This window comes from Poecile atricapillus, chromosome 2, assembly GCF_030490865.1.
Source record: "Poecile atricapillus isolate bPoeAtr1 chromosome 2, bPoeAtr1.hap1, whole genome shotgun sequence".
NCBI lineage: Eukaryota > Metazoa > Chordata > Aves > Passeriformes > Paridae > Poecile > Poecile atricapillus.
In genome coordinates, this window is record NC_081250.1 from 151,316,009 (window position 1) to 151,335,220 (window position 19,212).

The 19,212-nt window shown below is 43.4% G+C and overlaps 1 protein-coding gene across 13 annotated transcripts in view; it reads right to left on the minus strand.

Moving 5' to 3' along the window:
* Positions 1-19,212, minus strand: part of TSNARE1 (t-SNARE domain containing 1) — a 453,286-nt gene that overhangs the window by 414,196 nt on the left and 19,878 nt on the right. The gene's annotated exons all lie outside the window — the stretch shown is intronic.

Sequence of the window (19,212 nt, forward strand, 5' to 3'; positions counted from 1 at the left end):
CCTTCCCTCCTCTTACTTGTACTGATTTTACCAGATTTCTCAGAGAAGGAAACAGCAATTGCATGACTCAGAGGGAGAATCATGTTCCAGCCATCACAGAAATGCTCACGTGCAGGTAAGGAGCTGGGTGAGACATGGTCTTTTGTCCTAGGCCATGGGTGTCAGACTGACAAAGCTCTGTCACGTGCCCAGAAGAAAACACAGGCAAGAGAAGAAGCAACAGCACCAAGAGTCAGAGGCTAAAATTGCAGGGCTGTGATGAACAGAAACAGGTTTCCTCCAAGAAACCAAGCCAACCATGAAAGTTCTCATCCCATGTGCAGAAGAGGTCACAGGAGGAGAAATCTACAACTTTCTGCATGGAAGAGGCTGTGTGGGATCTGGTCAGGATGATCAGTGTGGTCAAGGGATAAAAACCATACCCAGGAGCAAAGTGAAAGCAACAACCCTTAGCAATGCCCACAACATCTCATCTACCACGCTGACTTGCCTTCTTCACATGCTTTAAACTTTTGGAACACACCTCCAGAAAAAGTTGTGATGGACTGGAATATATTTTCCATTCTCTCCGCTTTTACTGCACTTTTATTGTGGTGCCCAAATATCCAATTGCTGAGAAGGTGGAGTGGGGGTTGGCAGGGCTCAGAAACACCAGGAGAAGAGATGGTTCCTCTGACACAGGAACAGCTCCTTACACTGCACCAAAAGTCCTGCCATAGGAACAAGAACATGATCCCCTACAAAACTGCAAAATTCACTGGATAGTGGGCAGATATTTACAGCCCCCAGAGCTGTTTTCACAGTTATGATTCCTCCTTATCCCTAATACAGCTGACAGCAACAAGTGTAGGATCTGGAGACTCCATGCAGGGGAAGACAACTCACAAAGGCATAAAGGCATCAGTGCATTTCAGCAAGGCCTTCAGAGTGAGTTATCTAATGTTTTAGACTTCACTGATGGCATTTATGAGTTTAAAAATGCATATAAGGCTTCAACATCCTCTCCCAGCCGCTCTCTTTAGGATGCAAATGCAGTTTAACACAATTAGACAGGACAAAAAGCCCAGACATTTTACAGGATCAACTGCATTCCAGTTGTCAGGGAAAATAAAGAGACACCAGCTGAACAGGCAGGCTGGACAAAAGCCTGTTTTCATCTCTGGATGGTTTTCAGATCAGCACAGGACTGTGCAAGGAGGAAGAGGCTTTTTCCAAAAGGCATCAAGCCCTGCTATAGCTCTACACGGGGAAAAAAAATTGCCAAAAAATAATAGAGTAATCCTATATTTGTTAGCAAGAAAATATAAATTAAGAAATACAAATACACTTTATTAAAAAAAAAAGAATCTCATATTTAATACTGGAAAAGAAAAAACCTCCAAGAAAGTTGCCAGAGCACATTGCTCCATTTACAGATGTAAATAAAGCAGGGAAGAAGTAAACGAAGGAAGGGAATTTTAGATCAGATAGTGAGAAGAAATTCTTTACTGTAAGTGTGGTGAGGCCCTGGCACAGGTTGCACAGAGAGGCTGAGGACTCCCCATCCCTGGAAGTGTTCAGGGCCAGGTTGGACAGGGCTTGGAGCAACCTGGGGTAGTGGAAGGTGCCCCCACTCATGGCAGTAGGGTCAGAATAAAATGATCTTTAAGGTCTCTTTTCACCCAAAACATTCCATGATTCTCTGATTCTCTGTGTTATCTGAAACTCCCAACATTAGGACAGAAAAGAGAGAGGAGAGAGAAAGCTCAGTGTGAGGCTTCTGGAAGCTCAAGGCATTTATTTCCATTCCTCAAGGTTCAGAACTGAGCAGTTGACAAAGTGTCTGGAGGTACCTTGAAACACTTCCCATCACGACTGCTCTTTTAAAGGAGAAGCAATGTGAAATTGGCAGGAGATATATTTTTCTATATTATTTGTTATCTTTCAAAGAGAAATCAATCGTCCCTAGTTCTCTAGGTATTTCTTTTTTCTTTTTATTTTCTATTAAAAGACCTAAATAAAGCATTTCTGTTACTGCAGACTACAATTTAAAAAAAAATTAAAAATAAACAGATTTATTAATTAAATCTTCTGGAGCATCTCTGCTATGAAGACAGGATGAGAGAGTTGGTGTTGTTCAACCTGGAGAAGAGAAGGCTCCTGGCAGACTTTAGAGCACTTTTTCAGTCCTAGAGGAGCTCCAAGAGAGCTGGAGAGAGACTTTGGACAAGGGCATGGAGTCATAGGACAAGTGGCAATAAATTTAAGCTGAAAGCAGAAAGATTTGGATTAGATTTGGTAAGAAATTCTCTGCTATGAGGATGGTGAGGCCCCTTCACAGGTTGCCCAGAGAAGCTGTGGATGCCCCACCCCTGCAAGTGTCCAAGGCCAGGTTGAATGGGGCTTGGAGCAACGTGGGATAGTGGAAAATGCCCCTGCCCATGGTAGAGGGTTGGAATAAGGTTTTCTTTAAGGTCCCTTCCAACCCAAACCATTCTGAGATTCCATTAATGATTTTTGGATCTACCCTTGAACTCCCCAGTGATTCTTGAGGACCTTTAGGTGGCAACAGAAACATTGACAAGATGTTTCTAGGAGAAATTCAAAACAACTAGAGCTTCTCTTTCTAAACAACAGGATCAGGAGTCTGTCAGGAATCATCAGTCTGGCAGCTCTATCACTGCAAGAAGAAGTGAGATGGAAAACCAGCCGAGCACAGGTGCAAGGTGCCAGGTGCTGTGTCTGCACACCTGACACGCTGAAGCTGCTTGGACCATCCCCCCACATCCCCATGCCTCCATCTCCCACCCTAAATCTTGCAGCACCAACCTTTGGGGAGTGCTTTAAGGACTTCTGGGTCTGTTACACAAGCTCAGGTGTTACCACCTCAAGTCCAGGTAATCCAACAGAAATCACTGCAGAGAGATAACGGCGGGGCCTATCTGAAAATAGACAGAAATCCCCACCAAAAACATCTAAGTCGTCATGATAGAAAAATAAATCCAGGCAGATTGTTGCTTGCATTGTATGAATCATCATGTTGTTATAGCAACTTCATATCTGCACCCAATCTGAAAACCAAGCACAGCTGAAATAATATAACAGCATTAAGTTAAAATGATATATAACAAGACAAAAATGGATCAGCTCGATCTCCGAGGAGCACCCACACTTCTTTCTCACCCTCTTCCCTCCCTTTGAAAACATTGCTTTGCTGTATTTAAACAATTAAAAAAAAACCCAAAAAAACCAGACTTGGAGCTCATGGAGAAGAGGAGCACTAATGAGATTTTGAATTCAAGCAGGATCTTCAAAATGAAGGCTCTCATGGAATCACAGAGTGGTTTAGGTGGGAAAGGACCTTAAAGAAAACCCTGCTCCAACCCCTCTGACATGGGCAGGGATGTTTTTCACCACCTTTAAACAAAAACAAGTGTAACTCCCAGTTAGAACCACCACCCAACTGCCCCTATTGTTCTCATGTACTCCAAAATTCATGCACTGAATTCATGCATTACATAAATTTTATAGTTTTTGGGTTTTTTTTGGTTTTTTTTTAATTCATATAATGCAGGACATATATAAATATATACATGCATTGTGTCCTGCTCTGTTCAGGAGTCCTGAGCAGAGATTCCAGCCTGAGCAGAACATTTAGAAACAAGAAAGGGGATGCACAAGTTCTAGTTTTAAAACTGCAGGTCTGTGTGGTGCTTTTATTGCTGGAGAAAAAGCGAAAAGTCTCACCAAGGCTCTTTCCATCAGCGCAGCAAAGGAAGGAAGGTAAATAAACAGAATTGTTTCAGGGACTTGGCAGGAAAGCACAGCTCCTCTGCAAGGCAAGGGGAGCCCACCAACCTCCAAAACACTGCAGGTGCCTCAAAAAACACCGTTGTGCTCCAATTAGTGCCAAAGATGAGCAGAAAGCACCACAGGGCACTTCACTGCTCCTCTCCCCATGTGATGCTGCCAGCAACAAGGTTTGAAGGAGAAAGGTGGTAAAGGGAAAAGGAAGAAACCTGGGAGATTTGCAAATTTTGCTCTTGATGTTTCAAGGAAATTAAGACCAAATAAATCCCAAAATAGAAAAAGCAACCCACAAACCCACAGCTCTAGTCCCAACAAAGTCCTATTAGTCTTAACAACGGCACAAAAGTGACTCAATTAATTAAAAGAAAATAAAAAGAAGCAGCCTAACTTATTCTTTCACAGTTCAGGACAGCAAAAGCACCAGTCTGACCCAGACAGAACTCTATTTTTTCCTTTTCTTCTTTTTCTTAAATGCATTTATTCATTAAGGCTTCCTCGTAGGCTGTGTAATGAGTCACTTCTTGCTTCTCTATGAAGTGCTAAGGGATGGAAAGGAATAGGATTTAAATGGAGGATGGAGATACTCACAAAGCCTGTTAGAAAAGCTTGAAAAGCTTTTGAAGGAACCACAGATAAAGAGAGGCAACTCCTCACGTGGACCCCAAAGCCTTTTCTCTATCACCAGAGCTTTCCCAGGGTCTAAGCCTGGCTGTCTCCTTGCTTACAGCCAGCACAGAAAACCACTCCCTCTCCTCCACTGAGCTTTCTTCCTCCCCAGGAGAGTTTGGGATGAGAAACCCAGAGCTCAAGCGGGAAGCAGGAGCGATGCTGCTCCTCAGAAGTGTGGATGTGGCTATCCCTGCACCAGGGAAATGGGATCAGGGGGATCCTATCAGCTGGTATCATCCACAGCACAAGGCATTTATGGCTCTTAGCCTGGCAGCCAGAGAAGCCCCAGCAGTCTCCAGCTCAGAGTGAGGCACACGTGTCCAATTATCCTGCAATTGTTTTTCTGAGAATCACAGAAACACAGAAAGGTTTGTGTGGGAAGGGACCTTAAAGATCATCTGGTTCCAACTCTGCTGTCATGGGCAGGACACCTTTCACTAGACCAAGCCCAGCCAGTCTGGATTTCCAGTGGAGAGGAAGAGTCTGCCCAATCCATCAGATCAGAAATGCCAAGCCAAATGAAAAGCTCAGGAGACAAACCCTCCCGTCATCATCCTTGCCTCAGACTGGATCTGGAATATCCTGATTTGGTTTTCCTGCTACTTTCAGGAGTTTCCCCTGGCTCTCCAGGTCCTTTAAGTCCTCCCAACAAGTTTAGAGGAAGCAAAGCCAGCATGGAGATGAGACACGAGTCTGCAAAGTGGCTGAACAGGAAGGGCACATGTGTCACTGCAATAAACACAAATCCCAAAAAAGCACAACCTGAGCCCAAATCCACCACTGCCAGCTTTACAACAAGGACTCCCATCTAGTCCATGTATAGAAATAGAAAACATGAAGTAGATATTAGGAAAAATAGATATTAAGGAAGAAACTCCTCCCTGTGAGGATGCTGAGGCCCTGGCACAGCGTGCCCAGAGAAGCTGTGGCTGCTCCATCCCTGGAAGTGTCCAAGGCCAGGCTGGATGTGGCTTGGAGCACCCTGGGATAGTGGAAGGTGTCCCTGCCCATGGCAGGGGTTGAAATGAGGTGATTATAAAGGTCCCTTCCAACCCAAATCATTCTTGGATTCTGTTTTTCAGTGAAATTGCTCTGGTGACAGCCACGATCATGTGTCATTCCCCATGGCAGAGATCTACCTTCCCTACAGTGGCGTCTCTCACTTTTCTAACATTTATCCTGAGAAAAAGAAAACTTAAACCAGAAAAAAAAATAAACAAAAGCGAAACTGAAAAGTGACAAAAGCCCCCACAAATCTAAAATTAATTAAAAAACCTCCTAAATACAGAATCTAGGGGAACTTTTTTGCTGCCACCTAGACCCCTTCCAAAGGGTTCACATGCCAATCTAATAATAAAGCTGTCATATGGGGTGATGCGATTTTAGCTTTCAAGCTGAAGGTTGCTATGGGAGGCTGTTCCCAGCAGCAGCACTCCACAGCATTTGTAAAAGCCCTTTCCAGCATCAGACACTGATTTTTGAGTAGGAAAAAATTCCCTATTTTTGTTTTTAAAAAGTCCCATAAAAAGCAGCAGTGCTGGAGAAAAATGTAGAGGAAAAAAAAAAAGCAAAATAAAAAATGGGGCTGTAATTCAGAAATGCAGATGCACTAAAATCCCCTCCCCAAAGCTAAAGCACCAGGAAAACCTAATTTTCTTTCAGATCAGTGCACATCAGCTGAGTTGCTGCATTTGCCAGCACCAGGCTTGCTGGGATGTGGGAGGAGTTAAAGACAATCAGATGATCTCAGGTATAAACAAGGTGCAGAAATGGGAACAGGTATTGCAGTGCCTCTGGGGGTCATTTCCTGTGCACTGAGATCTTGACTTGCATAAAAATAAGGCATCACTTCAAAACAGGTTGAGGAAGTTTATTCAGTTTTTAGAACTAAAAAAAGTAAAATAATATATATAGGGATTTGTGCAAGGAATGAAGTATTATATATATATATATATATATACACACACACACACAGGGTTATGTAAAGCTGGTCAAATACAAATGACTCTCTTAAAACTAACAAACAAGTAAACACAGCAATTTTCTACAGCAATCTGCAAGATTTAGGAGACTGTTACAACCTGCAGGATTTACAGAGGAAACAGAGTAAGAAGGAGGATTTAACACAAGGACAGAGCCTGAAGCAGCAGGAGGAGGACACACAGCCACTTTTTACCTTTACATGCTGAGGTGAAGACCACCAAACACTGATTTATAAAAGGCTTTCAATTCATGTTGCCAAAGCTTCTGGCCATTAAGCACCTTAAATCTTTGCAGGTTAAGTAAAGGAGAGTTGGTAGATGAGATGTGTGGATGGGGGGGAATATCTAGACAGAAAACACATCCCAGCTGGAGATGTGAGAGCACAGGGGAGAGCACAGCCAGCTCCCTGCCCATACCCAGGATATGGAGAAGGGTGAGGATCAAGACCATCCTGTTCCACCCCCTGCCATGAGCAGGGACACCTTCCACTATCTGCCAACCTGGCCTTGGACACTTCCAGAGATGGGGCAGCCACAGCTCCTCTGTAGCCTGTGCCAGGGTCTCACCACCCTTACTGGGAAGAATTTCTTCCCAGTATCCCATCTAAGTCTGCCCTCTGTTAGTTTAAAGCCATTCCCTCTTGCCTTGTCACTCTGTGCCTCTCCAGCTCTCCAGGAGCCCCTTTAGGCTCGGGAATGGACTCTCTGGAACTTTCTCTTCTCCAGGTTGAATTAAATGATTTTTTGCCTCAAGTTTTCAGTGGGAAGTGCTGCAGTGACACTACTGAAATGCTCCTTCAAGAGCCAGGAGGCAAGAAACCCCATAGATTAACAACTAGAAATTTCTGTGATATCAAAGGTTTCAGACCCAGTTGAAACTCTGATGGAAATTATACACAGGTGAATCTTAAGACAAAAGAAGAAAAACTGATTTGAGTCGGATGTTCAGATAAGCAACTGAGATTCTGCAGAAGAGAGATTCCAAAGCATGGATTCAGCCTGGGTCCTGCATCCCACTGATTTCACAGTTTCTGAGACAAAATCTCAACAAAGAACAGAGAATCTTTAGCTATCACAAGCTTTTACCAGAACATACAAACAACCCAAATAGAATCCCTGATCAACAAGTCAGAATTTCTTTAAATGCCCAAACTCCAAACCAGCAACAATCAGGAGCCCATGGTACCAGGCAAAACAAGAACCATCACTGAGATGCACTGACTGCAGTGGCAGTACCAGGAACACACCATTCAATTAAAATGATTATACTAAGTTGCTAAAACCAGAATGAATTATTGCAAAAGACTTCACTAAAAGCCCAAGGCTTCAGAGCCCAGCCAGCCCACCACCACCACCCACCCTCCACATCCCCAAAACTCTTCCTTCCCCAGCAATCTGCTAATAAACTCAGGGATGTCCTTCCCAGAGGTCTCAACGCCTTGTCAGCAGAAATTCAAATCAATCCAGCCCTGGAAGCAGCTGCAGCAAATAACTCAATCACGTTCATCATTTTAACTTATCCTATTTATGAATCAGGTCAAGCTTGAAATCTCCATTTACATTATCAGCCTTCATGATATTAAGATAATCATGCAGAGGACTGATCAAAGGTTCCTTGTAACTTTGGAGTGCAGGAATTACCATACAATAACACTTTATCTACTCCAGTGTCCTTTGTGACTGTCAAGAGTACTTTCTTCCCTAGAAAATAGGACAAGGAATAACACACTGAACAAGAAACTGCTGCCAATACTAAATCTAAAAGTAACAGGTACTGTACACACATCTCAAAAAAAAAAAAACCAACAAACCATGAAGATCACCAGTTTTTAAAACAGAACAGGTCGGGCAGGGCTTTGAGTAACCTGGTCCTGACCCTACCCATGACAGGAAGTTGGAACTGGATGGTCTTGAAGGCCCCTTCCAACCCAAACCATTCTGGGATCCAAATGTCTGCTGAAAGTCTCTGAGAAAAACAGAGAGATTCAAGCTGCCTTGAATTACCTTTATTTTATCTCGCCTGTACAGAAGGACTTTTTGATTTTTCCAGACTGATACTGAAAATCACCTGAAATGGTTCTCTAAAGGGCCTCAATTTCTCTCAGCCCTGCTTTGATGGGAAGATGAATCCTGCAGCCTCCTGACCCCCAGAAATACTCTGCTGATGCTCCTACAGCCCTCTCTCTGTTGTCCCTCCAGCAGCTGCAGCACTGGCACAGCATCACCAGGTCACTGCTGCAGATCTGAAAACAACCACCAAAACATAAGAAAAGAGAAAAAGCAATTCCCATCTTCTCAAGGAACTTTCACTCTTCTGCTCACCTCCAACTAGCTATTTTTCTTCCTACAACAAATAAAATGCAACATCATTCTTGCTGTTTTTGTGAAGAGATGCTTTATCTAGAGTCTGGGCAAAGGGAAACAATTTCTAACCTGATTTTAAGATTATTTAAAGAGGGTAAAAAAAAAATAGAAGGACATAAGCTTGTAAAACAGTCTTATGTGGGCAAAAAGAATAGGAATACTTTATTGGAAGCGCTTCACTTCTGATACCAGCTATTAAGAATGTAGATATAATCCGTTATTTATCTCATTTGCAGCAAGAAAACTCTACACACACGGAAAGAAAAATCACACAGGATATAATCCAACAACAATCTCCCCCATTAACTCCAGAATAATGTTCTATTGAATATTTCAAGCATGATTACACTGTAACAAAATGGCACCATGCCACCAAACCCTGTAAATGATTTTCTCTCAATACCTCCCTTCCTTGCAAAGATGCCAGGAGGCTGGATAAAAAAAGTGCTCCTGGATCAAAGTAAAAGGCACCAAAGAAACAAGAAGGATCCTTCAAGGGACCATCCCAACATTTGTCCCAAAGTGGAAGGATGACCTTGGCAGTTGCACCTTTTAGGCAGGACCTGGGCTGGGAATTATTGTACCAGGGGGATGTTTTTTTTTGCAAAGCAATTAAATACACAGGATTTAAAATGGTGGTAACCTGCTCCAAGTCATAATTTTGAATGCAGTTAATGCCTCTGCTTCGATTTTAGGGCTTCCAGTGGTAGAAAAATTTCATCTTAGTTTCTCTAATGTGGAAAAAACACTGTGAACAGCAGAGATGAAAGCTCAAAGCAGCTCCCTGAGTGATGCATGGGCTCAGAGGGATCCCAGGTCCAGTGAGCTTTGACTGGGAATCATGGCTGTCTTTTTTCCAGCCATGACTTAAGGAGGATGCAAACACAGGCAGAATCACAAATATTGCCAAGTCTGGGCAGCGAGGCTGTAACACAGCTAATTAAATACTTTGTCAAAGATTTTCCGATCGTTCAAAGATTGGGATGTGCAAGAAGAGGCTTGCAGGGGTATGAACAGCAGCCAGAGTGCTGAGTGAGCACATCTGAAAGCAGTAAACACTAACATGGATTCAATTTAAATTCCTTGAATGTGCTAGAGAACAGGGAGGGGAGAAAAAGCCAAGTTCACCCATGTAACTGAAGTGTTATGCTTATTAATCCAGCTCTACAGCCACGGAAGAGAGACCAGAGCCTCCCCAAAGGTGCTCCACTGACTGTGGAAGGAATCACAGGTCTCCAGGAACTTCTTCAAGTTCTTTGGGACTGCTGTTGTCACTGTCTGAGCCTGACCACACAAATGAACATAACCAGGATAAGCAGCTGGGTCTGGTGGGAGGCGTCCCTGCCATGGCAGAGGTTTGGATCTGAATGACCTTTAACCCAAACCATTCTGTGATCATGGGGGACATCAACTGATGGGCAAAGAAGGGGAAAGACACCTTAAGACCCTCACAGCAGCTCATGGTCCCCAAAATTCCAACTCATTGCCTTCTTGAGAACGCAAGTTGATTTTTTCTCTTTTTCAGAAATTTTACTTCAATATGGTTTAGAATTATCTACACCAGGCCAAATAAATGTGAAACGAGGATGGAGAGGAAGTGTTGTAGCAGGAACACTCCTAACAGAAGCTGAAACCAACAAAAGGAACCAGATGTCACCACTGGCACCTCAAAAGGAAACCTTGCCCAAGGCTTATCCTTTCAGGTGAGCAATGGGATGCATAGGAAAGAGGACAGAATAATATCATTATTTTAGGGCAAAATGTAATTATTATAGCACACTATAACAAATTCACCACTCAGAGGGTGGTGAGGCCCTGGCAGAGGTTTCCCAGAGAAGCTGTGGCTGCCCCATCCCTGGAAGTGTCTAAAGCCAGGTTGGATGGGGCTTGGAGCAACCTGGAAGGTGCAGGGACTTTGGAAATAGGTGATCCTTAGGTCTCTTCCAACCCAAACCACTGTAGAATTCTATGAAAATAATATGGTAAAATTGGTGGTGCAGTGTCATTTGTTTCTTAACCTTTTAATAGAGAAAGAGCTGCTGAGGGATGAAGACCTGAAACGCTTCTTGCCCCATGGAGACTGGGGAGAAGAAAGGAGACACACTGAAGGAGTGAGTTTGATTTGAGCAGAAAAAGCCTCAACAAGGAACGGTTTAGAGAAGAATCTCTCAGCTTCCTACCACATACCAAAAAAAACCCAAAAACAAACAAACAAACCAACCAACCAGGAAATCTCCCTCAAGGAAAAAAAAAAAAAAAAAAGTAGTCAGGAAATATTAATGAGATAAGAGAATTTTTTGAATAATTGACATACAGCACAGGTCTTAGAGGCCAAGGACTCCAGGATCCAAAGGCACAGGGAAGCACATAACAAGACCAGCCAAAGTTGTCATAACTAAGTTGAAGCATGAAATGCTGAAGCCAAGTCTTAATGATTTACCATCAGGAGAAACCCAGGGAGGATTCATCACCACATTTGCATATCAGGACATTGCTGGCTCTTCTTTTGAGCATGTTATTACTGATCACCATCCAAAAGAGAGATTCTTGAACGAAATGAAGCCTGTGGCTCTCTAGGCAATTCCTAGACTACTTATAATTAAAGGCACCATTAAGCCTTCAGAGAAGCAGATGCCAATCCATGTCAAAAGTTACACAGCTGAGCGGGGTCTAATTACACTGAATTCAAGAGATACATCACATCCCCAACAGATGTCATTTTATAGAAAGCTTTTTCCATACCTCACAATCTTAAGATTGTTTGAGATGCTCTCACCTGTATTATCCCTTTTCTTTAGAAAATAAAAGACCATCCAGAGTCATCTGCCTGCAAGCTTAAGATGAGGTAAGTGGTAAATGAAAGAAAAAACCACTGATGTGGTGGGGAAGCCAAGTAAAAAAAAATAAAAAATTAAAAAGTTTACATGAAGAAACAATTCCTTCCTTTCCATTTCACACCTTTTTGGTGGTAGGATGATATTTTGGGCTCCCTTTTTTTTGCATGTTTATTCAGGGTCTGTACAGCCAAGCAACTGCACATTCTTGGGAACTGGTAAATGCTACAAGCACAGTTCTTCCATTCCCAAAAAAGAGTTTTATGAACAATGTAAAACAACAATTAAGAGCCATGAAAAGGGTTCTTGCACACCTTGGCCCAGGTGGCAGAACAACCCAAAATATCTCTTGGATTAGGACACTGATCAAGTTTTCTCCTCTGCATTTAAATGGGAAAAGAGAGTCCAAATCAACTCAGAAGCAGCCATCATAGAAGATACTAAAAATATTATCATCTAAACACAGAAAGGTCAAAAAATAAATTCTTAACTGCCTTCTCAACATAACTCAGAAAGCACATCTATTCTTAAGCATTCACCAAGGCCAGTGAGTTTGGGAAAAAGACAGATGGGAGACTATGTAGGAGAATATGTTCTCTGAATACTTCCACAAATAGGCTACCAAAAGTCAAGAGAGATGCTGTGTCACAAGGGATGCAGAAGTCACAGGAGATGCATTTCTTGACATTCCCCTCCAGGAAAGAGATCCTCCTGAGCTGAGAGAGAAGTCTTTATTACTTGTTCCCATGGCATTGCCTCCAGACACTCATCCCATAATTTTCTTATATGTTTAAACAAAATGGCCCCATGGCTGGGGAGTGACAGGTGCCACTTTTTCAGCCTTCCCAGCAACATGGATCATCACAAAGAATGACAGTGATACAAGAATCATCAGAGTCTGTGTTGAACTTCCCTTTTATTGGTCCCATTCTCCTCCCTTTTTGGCTGCTCCTATAACTTGAAGCTGTTGGACAGCTTAAACAAATCAGAGAAAAAATAAAAAGAAATTTTAAAAAAACCCCTAAAAACTATAACTATCAGCCTGAAAATCAAGGGAAATATTAAGGGTAGAAACACTTCTTCTATGAAGACAGAGACAGTTGGGGCTGATCAGTCTGGAGAAGAGAAGGCTCCAGGAGACCTTAGAGCCCCTCCCAATACCTAAAAGGGGCCTAAAGGAAGGGTGGGACTTTTCACAAGGGCATGAAGCGATAAGACATAGGGGAAATTAATTAAATTGAAGGACAGTGGGTTTACATTAGTTATTAGGAGGAAATTCCTCCCTGTGAGGGTGGTGAGGCCCTGGCAGAGGTTGCCCAGAAAAGCTGTGGCTGCCCCATCCCCAGAAGTGTTCAAGGCCAGGTTGGGCAGTGTTTGAAACAAGCTGGTCTAGTGGAAGGTGCTCCTGCCCACGGCAGTGGGCTGGAATTGGATGGACTTTAAAATCCCTTCCAACCCAAACCATTCTATGATTCCATAACTTTTATATACATAACCTGACAAGCACCAGAATATCAATGTACTGTACCCCAAACACCCCCTGCAAGAAGCAGGTGTCCCACAGCCAGAGGCCTGAACTCTGTTCTTGCTTCCCAAGTACTTCTGCCCAGCCAGCAAGTGTCACAGTTTGTTTCCAACATAAATCTGTTGTGCTCCAACAAATTGATCTGCCCACATTACTCTCCTATTGTTGAAGAAATTGGGACCATAATTAACAGAAAAGTGTCCTTCAGTTAAACAGTGACCTGATTTTTCGCCACTTTAGTCCAAAAATTAGATCTATATCATTCATTGCATGAATTTGCTTTTCTATTTTAAGGATTTCTCACCATCTTAACTGCAAACAAACACAGGGTCTTGTTTGCAGTCAAGTCAGAGCAAAACTGATGAATGCCAACACAGCTGGATCTCAACAGCCCTTCCGCTAAACTGCCATGTAAAAATTAGGGGAGTGACAGAGATTACCAAGAAAAATACAGCAACACACCTGTAGGTGTCCAATCAAAAGTCATTTCATGAAGAGGGAAACAATTCCAGGTGCAGAGGAAGCATGCGAAGGAAGGCACACATAGCAGAGTTTGCATTAGTGCAGCTGCCTTTATTGCAATGACCCAAACTGGCATTTCCAGATGTGAGGCAGGAAAATCAGCTGACAGAAGCATCTTTGCTTATAACCCTAGAAAACCTAGGTTGAAGAAGATACAGGGCTCTATACAAGTCATAAGTGAAGAAAAAAATAAAATTAAAAATCCCTTCTTCCTTCTTTTCCGCATACTGAGCTGGTTAAAGCAGTCCACGTTCTCCTGTTGCTACCAGCAGCATTTATTTATCACCATCCTCAATTCTGAAAGCAAACTCCAAGTGATAACACACGATCTCCCTGCAAAACCAAACTGAGATGGATGGAGGACGAGGGGTATAATTTAAGACAGTTTACATTTCTCACAATACCAGGAACACTGCATTCAGGCTGCAGGAAAGGTCATTAGTAAATTGAAGGCAGCAGAAGATAAGAGAAACAACATTTCAAGAGGAAAATCTGAGCTTATTTGGCCATTCAGGGAAAAGAGCAAGCAGAGAGGAAGTCTGGGTGTGCAAGAGCCTTCCTCACTCCAGGCAGAGGAGTGAGCTCATCTCCAGTGCTCATGATGGAGCACACAAGATCTGCATCAGTGCCATCAATAGTAGCACCCAGTGTGACAGGAACCTCCTCCTTGGCAAAGTCATCCATACCAACAGAACAGTTTGGAGTCATCTCCTGCCTCCCAGATGGCTCATTCCTGTTAGTGCAGAAGTCTGGGGAGCCAGGATCTCCCTGCAGCAGAGTGCACGGGATTGCTGCCCTGAGCTGGCTACGCTTCAGCTTTCAGCCTTTTTGTGAACGCTACAGGAGATAAGCACTGAGATACAGGAGATAAGCAATGCAAAGAGTTCGCTTCTTCCCTCCTGAACACCATCATCTGATGAAAACAGTTTCTCAAGTAAAGTTTCTCTTTTCTTAAGTTGTTTTTTTTGGAAGAACATGATGGAAGTCTGCACTGCCTGTAACCTGGTCTTGTGGAAGGTTCCCGTCCATGGCTGTGGATTGAATGGGATGGTCTCTGACATCCCTTCCAACCCAAACCATTCCATGATTCCGTGATTCTGTGTCATCAGCAGACAACTGACACACACTGGCTTCAGTGGATTCTCCACAGTTCAAAGTCCAGCTGGGAGAGAGGTCTTTCTTGTCAGGAGAGACTGTGGGAGCCAGGCCTGGCAGGTCTGGAGAAGACTGAGAGGGGATCTCATCAATCCATACAAATATCTCCAAGACAGGAGTCAAGAGGATGGTGCCAGGCTCTTTTTATGGTCCTCAGCAACAGGACAAGGTCAATGGCTATAAACTAAAATACAACAAGTTCCATCTCAACCTGAGGATGAACTTTTTCACAGAGGGTGGCAGAGCACTGGAACAGCAGCCCAGGGAGGGCATGGATTCTCCCTCGCTGAAGACATTCCAAACCCACCTGGATGTGTTCCTGTGTTGCCTTGCCTTGGCAGGGGGTTGGAATGGATGAACTCCAGAGGGAGATGCTGTGATTCTGTGAATATATGAAAAGCCCAACCCAGCAGGACAGGCTGAATCTCACCCTACTCTCCTTTCTAAATTTGGACTGTCCACACAGGCACGCTTGCCTTGAAAACCCTGAGGATCTCTAAAACACAGGTAGCCACCCTGACCTCACAGAGGTGCTACTTTTCATAATCCAGCTCCTTGTCATTCTCATCAGTTCCACTTCCAGGGGAGGAGAGGGCATACACCAAATATATGGAATGTTAAGTAATTCAGTTATTTTGCATCAGGAAGATTAAGGACAATGTCCTAAATGTCCAACTTCCAGAACATCTTTAAAAAAATTATGTTCCTTCTACTCTTTTTTTGGCCAACACAAGGCTTAGCAGTGATAAACCCACACATCTCTGCTCTGCACAGCACTGAGGATTGCAGAAATCAATGGTGAATCCCCACCTATGTCCCCTACAAAAAGCATCCTTCCATGACAGCCCCTGTTCTCCTACTCCATATCCTCATGATGCTTTTGTCACAATCTCTCCACACTCTCCCTGTATCCATGGACACTCCCCCTCCTCAGCTTCAGGTCCCATCCATGCCTCAATTTGTTCTCCAAAGCATCCAGAGAGGCAGCAAACAACCCACATGGGTAATCTAGACCCAGACTAACCCAGATTAACTCATTGACTGCATGATAGCAAAAAAAGAATAGATAATCGGTGAATTTGCCTGAGATTTCCTTGAGGACACTGAGATATTAAGTCCTTACATGCTTGGTGAATACATACATTGATGGTTGAGTGGAGGAGAAAATCAGTGAACTGTATTTTTTTTCTCTGATGTGATTAACTCGACCAACCTACTTCAGCGGAAGAGGCAGAAAGACACCGACAGGAGAGAAAGCCTTAAAGGAAGTGAGAGACTTCAAACTATCAAAAAAAGCTTAAAAAAATATTTCTGAGAACAACCCAATAGTGCTCATCTGCTCTCACTTTCAGCCCCGTGCCCCAAATATTGTTTGTATTTAATTTTCTGGCTTGTGAAGTAGAAAAATAACCCATTCTCGAGGCTTTCAGCTTTATTTACGCACTCAGTTAGGACTGAGCTAACACTCAAACCAGTCATTGAAGGTTTCAGGTGCTCCCAGCTCTGGTTTACACTCCATGAAGGTTTTGCTCTCCACATCACAGACAATCAGAGAATTGTAAAGGTTGAGAAAGACCTCCAAGATCATCGAGTCCAACACCGATGGTGTTAACTCAGCACCACCACCATGGTCACCACTAAAACACATCCTCAAGTGCCATGTCCACATGTTTTTTGAACATGTCCAGGGATGGTGACTCCACCACTTCCCTGTGCAAACTTTTCTAATGTTTAACAACTCTGGCAGTGAAGAAGCTTTTCCTAAAATCCAATCTAAACCTCCCCTGGCTCAACTTTGGGCCATTTCCTCTTATCCTGTCACTTGTCACCTGGGAGAAGAGACTGACACCCACCTCACTACAACCTCTTTCCAGGCAGCTGTAGAGAGTGGTAAGGTCCCCACTGAGCCTCCTTTTCTCCAGGAGAGAATGGCACTGCCCAGAAGAAACCACCATCCATCCTACCACATCAGCCAAGGTCCCACCATGTCCCAGTAGCTGAAACTCAGGCTCTTCAGTTGGGAATGCAGCAAGATTAATTTAACCCAAGAGAAAGCACAAGCTGCTTCATGAGAGTTGAAACTCCAACATCTAAGCATCTTTTAAATTATTCTTTATAAGGTTCTGTTAGGAATGCATCAGACTTTGATGCTGGCTTAACACAACGAGGCAAAAATGTTGGATAGGGCTGAACTCCACGAATCCACTTACAAGAGAGTGGAGCCCTCACTTTTACTGGCTTAAAATTATGCAAAAAGGCATCTTGAGGCTGCAGCTCTGTGATGAATTAGCTCTGACAAGGGAGGGAATTCAAGACCTCCCCACAACACTCCCTGCCCCACACCACGGCTGCCTCTCCACTCTCTTGCTAATACAGGGACCAGCAGCTAGTGCTGTAAATCAGATCAATGAAACATTCAGTTAAAAATAACAGCTCCAAACCTCCTCCATTGCAGGAGAGCCTTTCAGATCACAAATTATGAAAGCACATTTCTAAAAAAAGTGAGCCGAGTTGAGAGAGATTTCTGAGAAGGTGGCAAAATAAACAGCCTCAAGCCCAACCAGCAGAACAAGGGCTGGGCTGCTCCAAGCATTGCTGTGGCTCCAGAATAACCCTGGCAGTGGGAAAACAGGTCTCAAAACCCCGAGTTAGTGTCTACCCATGTCAAAGATGGTGCCTGGCTCCCATCCTGGTGATGCTCTAGGAGCAGGAGAGAACACCACCATGCTCTACTGTGAGATATCCCTTGGGCAGCTCCTTGCCCACTTGGGCTATGCTATTCCTGCCTTGTGGCTGGGAGTCATGGAGAAGAAGTCAGGATGCAGCTTCTTGGGGTCAAGAAACATCACCCTTGTGGTACCCACAAGTACTCAGCCTGTGGTGCTTGCTGAAACTGTGAAGGAAAAGAGAAGCAACATCCCCAAGGTTTCTTACAACTATTTTTATGACTGATGTTGGGAAATAAGAGAGGGAGTGGGGAGTAAGTGGGTTTTTTTTCCCTTTTTTAATGTCATCTAAGCACCCACTAAACAAACAACCAGCTATCTTAATCCTGCAATCCATATGGATGTCCCCCTGCAACAGGGGATGCACCACAGCATCTCGCCTCACATTTCCAATACCAGGATTCAATACAGCAACTGCAGCTTTTAATGCTTTTTACAAACATCTAATTCACTCTGTATTAATCCCTCAGAGCAGCTACTCCTTCATTTCACCCTTGGAGACATCAAACTAAAATATTCATCAGCTTGAACACAAAAACCTACAGCTCTAAGCAGTTGTTGAGGACAGAGGACATGCTGTTACCCAGTTCTCTGATATATACAGCAGTATAACACCATCCTTGTAATAAAAGTACAGAATGAGCCTCTAAAGATGCCTTTTTACTAGATGTTTGTAAATGGATTTAGGTTTAATGACAAGCTTCTCTTGCTTATTTCCTGCTTTTACTCATCCTTCTTTTTGGGAGGGAGGGCAGCTGACAGGGGCTGTTCTTTCTCAAGCTCAATATTAAATAAAAGAAATCCAAAAATATATTGAAAATGCACCCTTAAGTCATGGCACAAGGCATATTTCAAATGAATGCAGCTGAAAACCTCCAAACTATCAAAAAGCTATTTCAATAAGGGATTTTTACTTACTCAAGACATTCAAGACATTAACACAACTTCTAAAAAGATTAATCTCTTCCAAGTATTTTAACTCAATTAAATTGACAAAATCTCCAGCACATGAAGGTGACAACAACCCCATGGTCCACATTTCAGTCTTGTCAGACTACAGAGGGCTTCCCAAAGCTCACTATTTTAGGGAGAGCTTTCAGGCAGTTTCTCAGCCGGCTCTTGCAGGCCATGTCCAGAAATCTTTAGTACTGCAGGAGCAAATCATGGAAGTGTGCATTAACTCATGTGTGCATTCCACATCTCAGCCACAACAAATCACAAACACAGAACAGGACCTGACACACACCATTTAATTTGACATTTGACTACAACAGAGCCAAAGCAAGGTGACTCCAGCCCATAAATACTCCTGACTCCACCAGCACTGACGACGTTCAGACTTCAAACCTTGAAGGGAAGCAAACAACAGCATCAAATCCCTGCAGTTGTTTCACCTTAAACAGACAGAAGGGAGGTGTTGACACTGAAGTGATGCTTTGCAGTTCAGGCAATCTGTGTTCAACTGCCAGGCTTGACTAAGCTCTGGATGCAGCAGGAGAATTAAAGACAAGCCACAGCCCTCTCACCTCATCCAAAGCATCCTGGAGCTGCAAAATACATAGGAAAGACTCCTGGTTGAATGAGATGTCACTGTGCTCCAGTACAGCACAGCAAGGAATGGACCTGCATCATTTTCATTTTTAACG